Below are 16686 nucleotides of genomic sequence, written 5' to 3'. Positions count from 1 at the left end.
CCTTGACACTATGTTTCACCAATATAATAGGATGGCCAGGAGAGCTGTGGCTCATACCGGTAATGATAACATCACCTTCTTTGTCTCCAGCAGTCTTTGCTGGAGTTGGTAGAGTGTCAGTAGCTCTCACCGGACTAGAATACCTATCATTGGCCCGGATTGGATCTGCCGGTTCATCATCAGGCACAGCAGCGTCAACTTCTGGTTGTTCATCAATATTGCGATCTTGAGGGGGTGGTTCATCAAAAGTAGCTTCAGGATTTGGACCCTCCGGTTCAACCGTTTGTTCCGGTTCAACCATTTGCTCCGGTTCAAGAACCACCTGGTCTTCGGGCGGATTGTTCACCCGAGCCTTTTTGTTGGGTCTGGCTTTGGCTCTAAAATAGAACAAGATGCGAAAGTTAAGCATAGTATATAAAGTATGGAAACATCAAAAGAAGGGGTTGAAGTACTTACCCAGCTACAGTTTTGAGAGGAGGAAGTTGGGTCGCTGTTGACTCGCCAGAGGATGAGGGAGGTGTCACCTGGTAATTCGAATCGGACGGATTAAGAGGTTGTCGGAAATAACCTGCCTTGGGATAAGAATTGTCATAAGTGGGTGAGACCTCAGATCGGCACTTTCGAACCGGGGTGTCAGGTAAACCGACCGAAGTGACCTTTTGGCCGTTGTGTCGGGTGGTGTGGCGAGCCTCGTGCTGCTGCATCTTCAAAATAAATGTTGGATCCAAGTGAGCAAGAGGCTGAGAAAAGCTTACTTTCCGGACCGCTTGACGGATTTTTTGTGTTGGCATAGAGTCTGAACCGGAGGAAAGGATAATTACCTCTACATCGTCAGCTTGGCTGCCCTCCACGTCCTCCTGATAAGTATCATTGTCATTGAGATGCATGAAAAGGGAACCAAGTGAATCAAGTTCTACCTCAACTTCCGGTTCATCTGGGTCGTCGTCCAGTTCCATACTGATGCATTCAGGCGCTTTCCGCTTTGTGGTTTTCTTGACAACTTTGGTTTTAGGGCGGGCAGTTTTTGCCGCTTTCTCTTGAGGTTTCTTCTTCCAAAATAGATCATCACCCTGTTTAAAGGTAAAAACAAGGATATTCAAGGATTGTATAGTGTAAGGATATTAAGTGTAAAGCAGAGGAACAATACTCATAGCAGGCGGTTTGTTTTGCGTATAAAAAGGGGCTAGTCCGGTTTGGCGACAGACAGCTTCCGATTCATTCGAAATCTTCCTGGCGGCCTCAGTGACCTCTTCATCTATTAGCTGAATATTGATATGACGTTGGGAGTCTTCTAATTCACCAGTATACTCACACATTATGCGGGAGTGGCGACTTAGTGGCAAGATACTCCAGGACCTCCAGCAACGGACAAAGTCTACACCTATTAAACCATTGGCCAAGAAGGCTCTTAGCTTGGCGAGTTGAGGTGCATACGAGGCCCGTTCCTGAGCACTTAGCCGCTGTGGAAGTGGATGAGTGTTGGCAAGCCGGTGGGCATGGTAACCCGGCAGAGGGTTCTCATCTTCAGGGGAGGTGTCTTTATAGTAGAACCAAGTTTGATTCCTCTCCTTGGGATGACTATGCAGCTTGGAATGAGGAAATTCAACCTCTTTTATTTTTTGAATGGATACGCCACCAAGTTCAGTGTTGGGTCCGTCTACAAATTCAGTGCGCCGATTCAGATGGAAGAAATCCCGGAACAGCTCAACATTTGGTTCTTCTTGTAAGTACACTTCACAGAAGACTTGGAAGTTGCATATATTGGATACCGAGTTGGGTCCAATATCTTGAGGGTGGAGCTGAAAACTGGCAAGCACATCCCGGAAAAACTTCGATCCAGGCGGTTTCAAGCCACGGCCTATGTGATCAACAAGCACCACTACTTCACCCTGCTTGGGAGTAGGAGGGTTCTCTGGTCCAGGAACTCGCCACCAGATCTCATTCTTTTTTGGTAAAGTACCAATTTTGACCATTCCATTAAGTTGTTCCTCGGTAACCCGGGAGGGAGCCCAGTTGTAGGAATAAAACTGCTTGGCCATTACAAGTGAAAAGCTGAAAAGAAATACCGGTTTACAATTCATTCATGGTGGTGCATAAGGTGCAACGGGATAAAGAAATCCAAGTATGTAAATTTCGTAAACCGGAGGCTGATACAATGATGAATGACAAAGCGATAAACGGAACAAAGGTATATGCATACTATTAAACTGGAGTATGACAACGGAGATAAAGGGATTGCCGGTTTACAAGGGGACTAATGGTATGTGATAGATTGCTTTCTACAAAGGTAAACCGCCTATGTGATAAAGAAGATACAGATCTAAGGCAAGAGCAACTAAATAAGGTAAAACAGGTTTCACAAGATTATATGGAAAATTTGGATCTACCGTAAGACAGGAAAAGCAAAAAGATTTAGACCTAAAAAGGTTGGTCCCAAAGCGGTTCACAAAGGTCCAGATCAGTTTTTTGCGCATAAGGGTTTGTTGTGATAACAGAAGATAAGGAATGCTATAGCCATTACACGGAATACATCAAGCTTGAGGTTTTTATCCATGGACTAAGGAGGAACAGGGAAGAATACTGCCGGAGCTTCGATGAACTTCGATGAACAATGAAACCCTAGGTAGATCTACAAAGGAGGAAAGGGAAGGACTTATAGTGGCTGTTGAAGCAGCGGAGGTACGCCGTGGCTCTCTAGTGCAACCAGGTCGATGCAGCGGCCAACGGAGAGGCGGAAGCGAAGCTCGGCGACGGCGGCGGCGCTCGGGTGTAGAGGTGTCATGAGGAGGAAGAAGAAGCGAAGAGATGGAAGAAAAAAAAGGAAATGACCCGTGGCCCTATTTATAAGGTAAAGGGGGAGGTAACAAGCGCGAGAATCAAGGGGCCGGAATATTGGATATCTAACAGGAGCGGTCGCCTTGAGTGTCAGAGGCTCATTAACTGAAGGTGAGATGTATCATTTTTAAATAACTAGATGACGTCATGGCGATTTAACATGATCCTGGAGTATGATGTCACAGTGGTTTACAAGATCAAGGTGAAGATGCAAGGGAAGAATTTTTCTAAGTGTTGAAGATTGACATGAACAAGTTCAAATCAATCTGGGGCCTAATGTTGGGGATATTACTACTGGACGTAAACCGGCCAGGAGTAGCCGGATTAACTCCAAGAAGATCAGAAGCACATGAAGACGTAAGGATGGTGGCGCTTTACGAAGGCCCAAGGCCCAAAGGCGAGTTAAGGCCTATAGATGTAAATCGACTTTCTCATGTAACTTGCATTGTAAGATAGGAAGGATAGAGACCGAGCCGGACACGTTTATGATCCGGCCTCGGGACTCTGTAAACCGGCGGGCGTCAACCTGTGTATATAAAGGGACGACCCGGCAACGGTTTAGGGACAACAGACAACAACTCGAGAGCCAGTCAAAGAGGATTCTCTCCCTGGTCATCTAAACCCCAGCAATACCAAGCACAACTAGACGCAGGCTTTTAGCTTCATCGAAGGGGCCGAACTAGTATATAACCCCTCGTGTCCCTTGTCCGGTTCAACCCCTTTAAGCTAACCCGTAGCGATGGCTCCATGACTAAGTCCTTTCACGAGGACATCTGCCGTGACAAACCCACGACAGAAGTGTCCACTTCCATGACGATAAATCACGTGTCATAGAAGTTCTTTCGTCAAGGGTAACCGACACGTGGTATCCATTGTAATGGGTCATCGTTAAGCTATCGGGTTCCGGTTTGGATCCAATAACCCGTTAATAGCCCGGACCAATGGGGATTTTCCACGTGTAAAATTCTCATTCGCTGGCAGATCCACGTGTCGGCCTAGCGTTCAGACAGTTGTCATCCAACGAATGGACGGGACGCGCCTATGATATGTCGACACGTGTCTCGGCCCAATAATGGCCCATTCGGCTTAAAAGGAAGAGCCTGTCAAAATAAGCAGGCTGGCTCATTAATGACCTACTTGAGTCAGGCCCATTCACAAGCACGACCCATACAAGTAACATAGAATCGGCCCATCAAAGGCCCATTCTAGATTTGACAATTTCCAGCCCATCATTAGTTTCAGCCCGTTAACGGCCCACTACATCTTTGGGCCGAATTACGGCCTGAGCTTCTTTTGGCCTGTTAGTAGCCCATCGTCAGTTCCAGCCCGTTAATGGCCGGAACGTCTTTCGGCCTTTTCTCGGCCCATTCGGTAGTTGGGCCAACTTCCAGCCCGTTGTGACTTTAGGCCTGTCCTCGTCCCATTCAGTAAATGGGCCAATTCCTAGCCCATTTTGTGCAACAGTTGGGCCTTTGGCTGTGCAACCTAATTTTGGGTCCATTAGGGGCCCACATTCCGTAGGGCAAAATTTCAGCCCGACGCGACTTTTGGCCTATTAAAAGCCCAGTTTGCAAATTGGGCCTCCTCTGGCCCAAAACACTTTCAGCCTCATACTGGCCCGTAAAGTAAAAGGGCCGAGACAAAATTGACATTTATTTCGGCATGCTAGAGGCCTGCGAGCCATTTCTATTTATATGGCCCTATTGAGCTTTCGTCCTGTTAACGGCCTGCTAAGAGCCGTTGTTACGGTGGGCCACATCATTTGGGATCCACTAAATATTATTTTGACCAGCCCAATTAAGGCCTGCTTTGACTACACATGTTTGCTCGTTTGTATGGCGTCCGGGAAATGTTTGGGTGTGTTGGCCCCCGTTTCAACGATATAGCATATTCAAAGAATTATCCTACTCTATACTATCACCTCTAAAAACATACACTATACAATAAAGAGACTAAGGCATAGAAACATAGAATAATCCTACATTATAAAATAAAGAAATTACAGCCAATTATACCCATTGGGCATTATAGTTCGACACCGGTGATAATAAAGCATACACAAATAGCAAATTACATACACTAGGCAAATAAAGCTCATACATCATGGACACGCATCAACAGAACTTACCATTTGAACTATAATCTCTTCAGAAAATAGGATTGGCCGGATTCAGATAGCACAAATTTTAGTCTGCAAAATCTCCAATTCCTTCGTGGTTACCTTAGTGTCTCGTTTATTTTTTGACTCCTGCATCTAATACCCGCAAGTCCAGTCTCAACTTGTTGATTGCACGTTGAGACGTTGTCTTGCCACCTCTAGTTGATGCTCGAGAACATCAGCACATTCCAATTCCAATCCATAATCATTCGGTAATGGCCATGACGCACTACTCGCAGATCTTTGTGTTGATGTCACTTCATCTTGAAATGTTTCTGTAAGTACACATGACTAGGGCAAAAGTATAGTTACAACAGTGAAGCGAGCAAGACATACTATTTTGTACATGGCAAAACGGGACTAACAGTAATGTTACATGTCATGAAGCATATGCAAGTGATGTTTTAAAAATTATAAAAATGGTAGTCTGTGCAGCCCGCATACAAAAATCTCTCTTAGCTCACCAGAGGAGCATGATGTTGGGGCCAAATCCAAAACATAGACATGTTACAAATTTAGACAACACGTTGCGTATAAGTAAGCAAGCAGTTGGCCATTCTGTAGCTCAATTAAAGTCTTAGGGAGCATAATGAACAACAGAGGGATTCATACAAACCTACTACATCAAGCAAAACTATGCAATCATTAGCCTAGTATAAACTAGATTGTGAGCCTCATGCAGTAATAGTTGGTTAATAGACTTCAAAGCTTCAGGCACACTTCGTCGGAGTAATTAAATGGTAAGGACTTTAATTATGTCAACTAATAGTTATACAAGTACCCAACATCAGGAATCATTGTTTGGGCATCTCATTAACTGAGGACAAATAAAGCAATTGAAAAGAGCAATTTAACTATGCCTGAAACAAACAAGCAATTTAACTGTTGAGTTGGCAGCATGCATACATGCACGCCTCAATAACATCCATGGCCTAGCTACATTTACTATATAAAGGAACAAGTAATGTAATATTGTTTGCCCCCTGTGAAGTATCTCGACTAGTATGTAATCAATATCCTAGTAATGATAGGGAGGCTAATGATGTGAATATGCGTTTGGTTATGCCATTTATGACATCGACAACTCTACCATGGCAGGAAGCAGTTTCACACTGTTCACTACTATAAGATGTTTAGACATTTAAAAGTAGACTACATCCGTAATGAGTGAACAGACACATTAAAATAAGTTCACATACATCTGATTTAAAAAAAGTTAGAACATCGTATAGTAGTGAGTGGAGGGGTTTTTAATCAATGGCCCAATCATTGGGTTACATGTGAAGAACCCTACGCAAGCACAATGTCAGACAAATAGGATGTCCTGGTAATTGTAATATAGTGTGACTTACCTTAACTGGTTGAACAGGCTCAGCGCTGCTCCTCCTTCTTTTGCAAGGCTCCTTCCTAACATCTTATACATGGAAATCCTCGATCTTATCTTCATTGCATCCCCTCTGCAAGGTGACTCAAACTAGTTACTGGTGTCCTTGGAAGATAAATATGCATACTTTCCAGTCTGTGAACAACACAAAAGGATGATACTCCCTCCGTTCCTTGATATAAGGTGTATAGTTTTTTGAGAAAAAGCCCAAAATATAAGGTGTATTGCGTTGCACCACTCGTTTGGATAATTTTTTTAGTGATTTGATTACATTTCCTTATATCAAGCAAGCTCCTCTATTTTCTCATGTCAATTCGTCAGGTGAAATCTCACCCAAAACTTGTGAAATTTTCCCTCCATGTGCGTTCTTTAATTTCCATGCCAAAAACTATACACCCTAAATTTAGGAATGGAGGGAGTATTATAACAAAACAACACCACATAATGAAACACGCCACATCTCTTGCACACAATGAAATGAGCATTTACTATGTGTGCACTATGTAAAAACTTAGCATACCTTCGAATTGGATTTCCAGGTACTCTTGGAGAGCCTACTTTAGTGTACAGCCAAACCTTTATGTCACCTATGAGTTAGACAAGCCCCCACTACAACAACACTTAGTGTTTAAATCGTTGACAAGCTCTGTTCGAGTGTTAGGTCAAGAACAACAAGTAATCAAAGCAAACAGTCCTAGTATGGCTGACTGATACAAACAAGCAATTGAACAAATGTGTGAGCAAATCTTACATATCAATAAAAGAAGCAAAGGAGGCTTAAAGACCATCACTTGACTGACCAGATTTAAGGGGCATTTAAACATCATGTGCAACGTATGAACTAACATAAACATTGCATATTCCAGATTCTACAATGGAATGCACATGTATTAGGTTATGACATGTATGATGATGCCTAAATGTACACTATAGCAGGCAGGAGCGATTCATCATTGCACGCACAATTGAATTGTAGGTTAAGGGCCAGTTCTATTCCGCCTTTTCAGAGCTTATTGTCAAAATAAGCCATAAAATATGTAAAGATGTCATTTTTGAGTTGTGGGCTTGGGCTTAACTTATTTCACTTTGGAGGGTGGTGTTTCGGGTAGAAGCTCACTAAAAATTAAAGGGAAGGGGAATAGTGAAATGACTCTGTTGTCTGCCTATATTACACTCAAAATGCCACTGCTCATGCCCGCGTCACACCTGACCCTCAAGTAAAAACAAACACGCAAGCATTCATTTCCTTGCCTGCTTGCATCTCCTCTCCCATTTCCCTCTACCTCGATCCCCTGCCTCCAGCGCTAGGGTTCCTCCAGCGAGTCGTCGCCACTGGTCCCAGCTGGCCTGGTCCTCAACGATGCTCTGTCCAGCTAGGATACATGGTCAGCGGGTAGGGCCAAATCTCCCTGGCCGCTCCTCCCTCTGGTGCTGCCCCTCATTCTCATGGTCTCTAGCAGCTGCTCCGCTGTGGTCCGTCCAATGCACTACTCTGGTGGGCGCCGCACAACTACGGCTGATGCCACACTGCGGTAGAAGGCACCTTATTCCGCCTTCCCTCCTCCCAGGCCATGGCCTTGAGGAGCTGTTGAAGGATGAGCTCATCCAATAAGGTGAGGATCTCCTCTGATTTTTTGCCAAATTTTCATTCTAATCCGATATATGATGAATTGCTATGAGTTGCTTCTGCTGCTGCTATATGATGCATTTCTATGAGCTACTCCTGCTGCTGCTATAGAATGGCTATGAGCTGCTTCTGCTATATGATGAATTGCTATGAGCTGCTGCTGCTATATGATGAGTTTCTATAAGCTGCTCCTGCTGCGGCTATATGATGAATTGCTATGAGTTGCTGCTGCTATGTGATGAATTGCTATGAGCTGCTCCGGCTGCTGCTATATGATGAATTGCTATGAGCTGCTGCTGGTATATGATGAATTGCACGCTACTGCTGTATGATGAGTTGTATGAGCCGCCGTTGCTGCTATATGATGCTTTCAGGTGCTGCTGCTATATGATAACAACCAGCCACTTGGACCATCGAATTTCGATAAATAATTGTTCTTCATTTAAATTTAGGTCATGTGTTCTTTGTTTAAATTAGGCAATGGGATCTCTATGGAAGACATTGACCAAAGTAGATTGTGCCAAGTAGATGGTATCTTTGTATTTGCATTTTGAACAAATATTGATGGTCTGTTTTCCTATCATATTATTTACTGCACTGGGTTCAGTTTGTGATGTTTTCAAGTCAAATTAATTTTCATATGTGCAGCAAAATGACAAAATAAAATGCAATCTAGACTTATCACCGATAATACCACAGATAAGCTGAAAAGGCAGGCAATGAAAAGAACTAGTTGGCTTATTACTGGAGATTATATTCTAAGGTGCTTATTTTCTTAGGATAACTCAAAATAACTGTCCCTAAGAAACTTGCCCAATAGAACTGACATACAAATAACATGTCACAATGATTGCAATGGAGGCCCAGTTCTTTTGCCAGATTCTCCCAGAATCTGACCCCTAACCAGATTCTCCCGGAATCTTTGAGCCCCATTTGTTTTACAATCCTATCTAGTTAGGGTCTAATTAGGTAGGATTGTAAAACAAAAGGGGGTCAAAGATTCTAGGAGAAGCTAGAGAGGGGCAGATTTTGGGAGAATCCTACCAAAGAACTGGGCTGGAGTGACCTACCATAGCATACTGTATAGGCTCACTGCTGCCTCTCCTTTTTTGCGATGTTCCATGAAATTGCCACATACATCTTGTACATTTTCATTGCGTAACCCTATCTGCAAGTTGACATGGCTAATTTCAGTCATCTCTACGTGATAATACATTACATATCCCTTGTGCATATTTAAACCACCAATTAACGATTGTGTGCGTAGCATAAACTAGCCATGACTCTATGTGTTGGACTAGCAAGCTCTCTAAGGGATCCTAATGTAGTGCACTAGAATTCCTACATGCCACCTACGATTTTGTGTAATGTACTACCTTTGTTCCTAAATATATGTCTTTGTAGAGATTCCAGTATGGACCACATATATATATAGGACAACACTATTATAATCCTAGGATTAGAATAGTTATTTGGATCACAGCAGCCTATATACGAGGCGAGGAGATCCTTCGAAGCTCCGAAACTGGTAGCGACAGAAAAAACCCACCAACTTCCTCGATCCCCAACCTCCCACGGCCCCCCACCAGCGCGCCCCACACCAACCCCGGCAACCTCCCCGATCCACAGCCCGTGCCTCCGCCTTTTCTGGATACCCACGCGTCGCCACCGGAAGTGGATCCCGCGCATCGCCGCCGGCCCCGGATCCCGCGGGTCGTCGCCCGCCCTGGATCCTCGCTCACCGTCGCCGGCCCTGGATCCCAAGCGCCGCCGCCGGCCCTGGATCCTGAGCGTCGCCGTCGGGCCATGGTTCTTCGCACGAAGACCAACTCCCGCTACTTCAACGGTGGTCGCCGTCCTCGTACTGCAGCTAGCCAACTCCGCATCCCTCCTCCACATGTTGACCTGCTTCCACACACCGACGAGACCTGCCTCCACCTGCCCGCCCTCAGTCACTGCCACCGTTTTGTTTTTTCGCACCGACGTACTAAATCTGAACCACGACATCTGCGATGGTGGCCCCCTGTGGCCTTCCCATCATCCAACGGATTGGGCACGAGAAGGCAAGATTCGTCCGCCGCCACTATTTCTGGCATCATCGCCCGCCTTGCCGCCTGCCACCATGAACCCCTCCCCCAGCGAGGCTGCGTGCGAGCACCCTACCCGCCTGCTTGGGTCGCTGCTGCACCCGACAAGCAAAACTCCCACCGGCGTAGCTTTTCCTTGCCACCACATTGCCTACCACACTACCAGATCCTCCCGATGGGGATCCGTTCCCGCAAAGTACAGGAAGTTCGCCGACGGCACCGCAGGCCGTTCGCCTTGGCCGACCGCCGCACGCACCGATGCTCGTGATGCACCTCAGCAATGAATCCCCAGCTCACTCCCGAAGGCTTACGTGAGTGCGCGGGTGTTGGCCTTCTGTTCTACGCCGCCATCCTGCAGCTTGTGCTCACTCGCCGGCGTTGCAAGCTAAGCCTGTCTGCATAATTGATTTCCAGTATTTGCGCTCCATCGGTGGTACACCGCGACTAACATATATTCTTTGTTTATTTGCAGATGCGGCAAGCCTGAAGGTGTTGAAGTGTTACTTGACGTATAAAGGTTAAACATATAATGGAGAGAAGGAGCATGTATGTGTGTGTGTGGTGGTGAGGTTGAAGTTCAGAAAATGTGTGTGGTGACGACGAGGTTCAGAAAAACATGTGTGTGGTGGAGAAGTTAACTAGATTTTTTAATTGAGACACAAGTAATAGCTTCTTTTGTGCAAACATAAGACAAAAAAATGTGTCTGGCTTTAGTAAGGACCGTCCCATGAAAGTTCATGCATATGAAAAAAGGAGATTCACAAGTTCAGGGGTGACGAACAGAGAAGTTCGTGCATGAGTGTTAGAGGAAAAGTTCAAGAAAAAGGATAACACTAAAACACACACGGAAAAATAAATAAAACCAAAGAAGGTCAAATTAAATCAATTGAGACAATCGATGTTTATGTAGCTAGAAGAAAACCCCAAAAATGGTAACTTTGGCAGTTCAAATTGAATAAATATTAAAGATAAAAAATTAGAAAAAAAGAGATACATGTTTGTACCAAAATAAAAATCCAAGGATTTTCCTCTTTTTGAAAAAAACAAAAGGTTCAAATTAAATTAACATAGCAATTTGATGTTTGTAAGAAAAAACATATGTTTTACGTTTATAGAAAGCCCAAGAAGGTCGAATTAAAAAATGAAGTAGTTCGAAAAGAGTTAAAAATGAATTCCCTCGTTTAAAAACACAATAATTAAAAATGAATTTTCTTTGTGTCTAAAAAATAGGAAGTTCAAATTAAAAAAAGGAGCGGCTCAATATTTGCTATAAAAATAGGATTTTCTCTAGCTACTAAAAAATGGAGAAGTTCAAGTTTAAATAACATAGAAGTTCAAACTGTTTACTCCAATACCAGCCCGAACTTTAAGTTTAAAAAATGGAGAAGTTCAAGTTTAAAAAATAGAAAGTTTAAATAACATAAAAATTCCCTTACTAAAAGCGAAACAAATAGAAGTTCAAATTGATAACAGCCCGAAGTTCACATACTGCATGGTGTGTGTTTTGTGAGGGAAAAAAGAACAAAAAGAAAAACTCTTAATAATTTGTTGCTAGAAGTTCAAGTGGTCGCCCCGGGGAAGTTCAAAATAAATTGTGAGAGAGGTTCACCTTGTATTTACATGCGCAAAAACACACACAAAATAACAAAAATGAACTACATTAAAAAGTTTCTCCTATTCAATAATTTGAAACAAAGAGAAGTCCAAAGTGATAACCGTCGGAAGTTCACGTACTGCATGGTGTGTTTTTCGAGAAAAATACAATAAAAAGGAAAAGTCTAAAAGTTTTGTTGCCAGAAGTTCAAGTGCTCGGGCCGGGAAAGTTCAAAAATTCTTCTGAAAGAGGTTTACCGTCTAAATACATTCATTCTGAACATTCATCTAGTGTTCACTGGATCTTTAATGTTCTACAACCTTGGCGAGCTTGGGCAGGAAACATAATTTTCACACCTAAATATCCTGTGTGTTGAATTTATAGGTGCATTAAGTTGACTGATGATGCATTGCAAAAAGTTCTGGAGAAATGCTCTGCTCTTGAAAGCTTGAACATGTATGCCCTTTCAAGGTAATATTGTCTATTTAGATGTTCAAATGGAAAAAGAAATATTTGAAATAAATCAACAAGTCCAAATTATAAAAAAAAAGAGAAGTTCAATATTTATATAAAAGACAGGTTTCTCTTGGTTACTAAAGAATAAAATTAAAGAAGTTCAAATTAAAATAAAAGGAGTAGTTTGATGTTTACGAAAAACTCAAATTCTTTCCATTTCTAGGAAAAATAAGTGTCTGAGGTTTAATTTAAAAAAATGTTTGATGCTTAGTTGAAAACACATTTTTCTAAGAATAAGACTAAGAAGTTCAATTCAAAATAACAAAGAAGTTCGAAGTATATAGAAAACTTAGATTTGTTGCAAGAAGTTCACGTGCACCTCCATGCACGGTTCAGAATTTATATTGTGGGGCGACCGACCTCCAATTACATGTTTTAAAATGGCAAAAAATGACTTCCGACCTTCAACGTGTAATTTGACGTATACACAAAAATACGACATAAGTTCATAGTGAAAACAACGAGAAGTTCAAGTACTGCAAGGAATGCATTTCATGTAATAAATAAAAGTATAGAAAATTAAAAGCTTAAAAGGTTTGTTGAAAGAAGTTCAAGTGCTTTGTTCGGGGAAGTTCAAAAATTCTTAGAAGAGAGGTTCATCTTGTATTTCCATGTTCGATTTTTTCCGTATAAAAATCGAATACAATTCTTTACTCAAAAATATAAAAAGTTGAAGTTCAAATTGAAATAACAGTGAATTTCGTAGTTTATTAAAACCTAGGATTTACCGGTTCAAAAAATAAAAAACACAACGCCATTTTTTGCACTTTTAAAAACAACCTCATAAACAAAAAAATCGTTGCTAGAAGTTCAAGTGCTCGACGAGAAAAAGTTCGAAAAATTCTTGTGAGAGAGGTTCACTGTGTATTTAGATGTCCAAAATACATAAAAAATATGTTGTTTTTTGTGTTTTAAAATAACTCTCTCAAAGCAGAGAGAAGTTCAACGTGATAACAATCGGAAGTTCACGTACTACATGGTGTGTGTTTCATATAAGAAAAAAATACAAAAAGTGAAATAGAGTGAAGTTCAAATAGACATGCCCCAGAAGTTCAACTACTTAATGCAGTGCATAAAACAACACGTCAAAAACAAAGTGAAGTTCAAACAGACATGCCCTAGAAGTTCTACTACTTCACGTAGTGCATTTCCGTTCGCGATGAACGCAGAAATCATGATCTCGCCATTTTCTAATTTACCTCAAAACGGTAGGAATATTATTTGTGTAAATTCAAGTCCTCGGTCGGAGAAAGTTAAAAAATATTGTGAGACAGGTTTGTACAAAAAGAATATCATTTGTGTAACACTGACGAAATGGATGAGAAAATTACAAACGAAAATACGTCACAGAAAGTCAACGTGAAAACAGCAGGAAGTTCACCTACTACACTGAATGAATTTCAGATGAAAAACTTTCAAAATCGTCGCGAGTATGAAAAAATGATCAACACGGGAAAGTTGCGTGTTTACAGCAGCTTTCCATCGGTATATCACCCGCTCAATTCCGGTGAATGGATGGAGAGTTACGAGCAGTGGATGGAGACCTACGAGCAAAAAAATCACGTGAAAAACAGAGTGAAGTTCAGGTACATGCACCGAGAAGTTCAGGTTCTTCACGCGGTGCATTTTCGAAGAATCTGTTTCGCGATAAAGGCAGAACGCATGATCCCGCCGTTTTCGAAATTACTTGAAAACGATTAGGAATCAGAGAAAACTATCAACATGAAAACGTTTCGCATTTTCCGTAGCTTTTCAGCGGTATATTATTTGCCCCATTCCGATAAAGTTTGTGGAAATTACGGCGAAAATACATTTTTCGCTATTTTCGAAACTGACTTAAAACCGTAAAGAATTGGGAGAAACAATACATACCAAAAAGTTTCGCATTTGTTCAAGCTTTCCAATGCCATATCATTTGCTGCATTCGGACACACGGTTAAAAAATTAGCTCAAAAATACGAACTCGGTAGGACTTGGACCATTTTCTAAATTACTCTTAAACCATTCAAAATTAGAAAAAAAAACTTTTAAGATGAAAAAGTAGCGCATTTTCATAAGCTTTCCAACGCCATATCATATGCCTCCATTGGATTAGCCGTTTAGAAATGACATCGAAAAAATGAACTCAGCTGTTCGGTTTACAAAATTTTACGTTTTTTCAAATTACTCTTTAACCATAGGGAATTAGAGAAAACTTTCAACATGTGGAAGGAGCGGTTTTGCAGCAGATTTCCAACGCCATATTATATGCCTCATTCCGATAAACGGTTTAGAAATGCGATCGAAAATACGATTCACGTTTTTTGTGCAAAGAAAAAACGGTTTTCAAAACTGCTCTTAAACCGCTTATATTTTGCCAAAAATTTAAGTTGGGTCATGATATTGGTGTCCATAGCTTTCCAACGGTATATTGCAAGCCCCATTTGGGCAATGTTGGCGGAAGTTCAACCTAGGTCATAGGGAAGTTCAACATACTACTAACGGGGCAGGTCAGGTTGTGATCAGAATATTATTCTGATCCCGTGATCAGAATAGTCTTTATGTGTGTATATATATATATACATATATATATATATTTCTGAGTGTAGATTCACTCATTTTTCTTTATATGTAGCCTATAGTGGAATATCTAGAAAGACTTATATTTAGGAATGGAGAGAGTATCATGTATGACATCTACACTAATTTAGCAGCTAGTAGTAGAAATAATTGTCTGCATAAAGGGATTACTGGTCAAAAATCCTAGCAAAGCACGCTGGAAGGCACACAACAATACAAGAGAGAGAGGGGCACTTACAAGATCATCGCAATGCCTTGGTCCAGGATCTTGGTTGGCCAAGCTGTTAGATCCAGAAGAAACATCGTCCTTGTAGTTCTTGCCAGCTGCATAACATGTAATAGTGGCCTGTTAGTATATTTGAAGTACATCGGGCAGGTGATGCTGGACAGGTTTAAAGGTGACAAGTACCTAGGCCGTGGCGGGTGCTTGGCATCTTGCCAGACGGTGGGAATCAGGTTAGAAACGTCAAGGGTGAGGACGTTGCGCTGGCTATCGGGGTCCGGTAAGGAGATCTAGAACCGTCGAGTAGGGTGTTTGTGGAGCGGCTCCTGTAGGGTGGACTACGGTGTGGGCGAAGTGGATCTGAGGCCGTGGACGAGGTCGTCGGCGAAGCTGCTCCGGTGGTTGGGTTCAGGATGGTGTCAACGATGCGGATCTGCGGCCGTGGACGGGGCGTCACAAGCTGCTCCGGTAGGTTGGACGAGGGTGCGACGAAGCGGATCTGAGGCCGTGGACTTGTGCATTGGCAAAGCGGCCTCGGTAGGGTTGAGAATGGCATAGGGGAAGCTACTCCGATAGGGTTGACAATGGTGTCGGCGAAGCGGCTCCGGTAGGGTTGAGGAAGGTGTCGACGAAGAGGATCAGAGGCCGTCGATGGGGGCATCAGTGGGGTGGCTCCGAGGGGTGTGGATGAAGCATCTCCGGTGGGCAGTACGAAGGAGCCGCTGCAGATGTGCTGCGGTTGACGAGAGTACCAGCGAAGCAGATCAGGCATCATGGACAAGGCCGGCACTGAATGGGCTGTGGTACAGTGGTGGAGTCTACTTTTTTCTAGGGGAGATGGGAGGGGTAGATGTGGCCGCAGAAGTAGATCTGGCAAGGTGGACGCCGCTGGCAGTGAATGGGCTCTGGTACGCCGGTGGATAAGCAGTCTAGGGTTTCGAGAGGGGAGGGATAGAAACGCCAATAAAGTACGGACGGCGTGATGTAAGATGCTCTGGTGCTATGGAGTTAGTTGTCTTTGCAGGAGGGGAGAGAAAATGGGTGTGTCGTGTGGTGGGGGGAACCGGAAGTTACTAGAGCAACCCCAACCTATTATGTAAATGAGGGCCGTATTGCAACTGTTGTTCTCCGTGCACCAAGGACAAAAGGGGAATTTCACATGATAAAGACTAGGTGGCAAAAATTTTAGAAGGAGGTGTGAGATTTTGCCGCCCGTGGGATCGTTCGTATCTAGTTTCAACTGATTTTGGACAGTGCTAGCGGGAAGGTCATGCAAGACTGTGTACACGGGGCACACGTCAGCAGTTAATAACGGGTGTGAAGTCCACCCAAAAAAAGATAATAACTCAGGATGATGCATCAATAACTTAGACGTTCACATGGGCACGACTAATCGTACGGGTGTAGAGGCACGTTCACAAAAAAGGGATCGAACGCTCAGCCTATGTATTTCTCGTGTAAATAGATAATTTAGTGCCATTGGTTATTAACTTTAAACATAATGCATTGACGTGTTATTGTAGAGGCGCACAAAAAGAAATGGATATTGTAGTCCCACAAAAGAAATGATATTGTAGTTCGCTACTTAAAAGTGTTACCTCATATGATTACATAGCCTCCATTTCATAAATTGCATACCCGTTGAATTCATATATGAATATTACATATATTACTTCATAATAGAACCTTAAATCATCCAAGAC

This window comes from Triticum urartu, chromosome 2A (assembly GCF_056163025.1).
Source record: "Triticum urartu cultivar PI428250 chromosome 2A, HENAU_Tu73, whole genome shotgun sequence".
Taxonomy (NCBI): domain Eukaryota; kingdom Viridiplantae; phylum Streptophyta; class Magnoliopsida; order Poales; family Poaceae; genus Triticum; species Triticum urartu.
Note: the sequence above shows the minus strand (reverse complement) of the source record.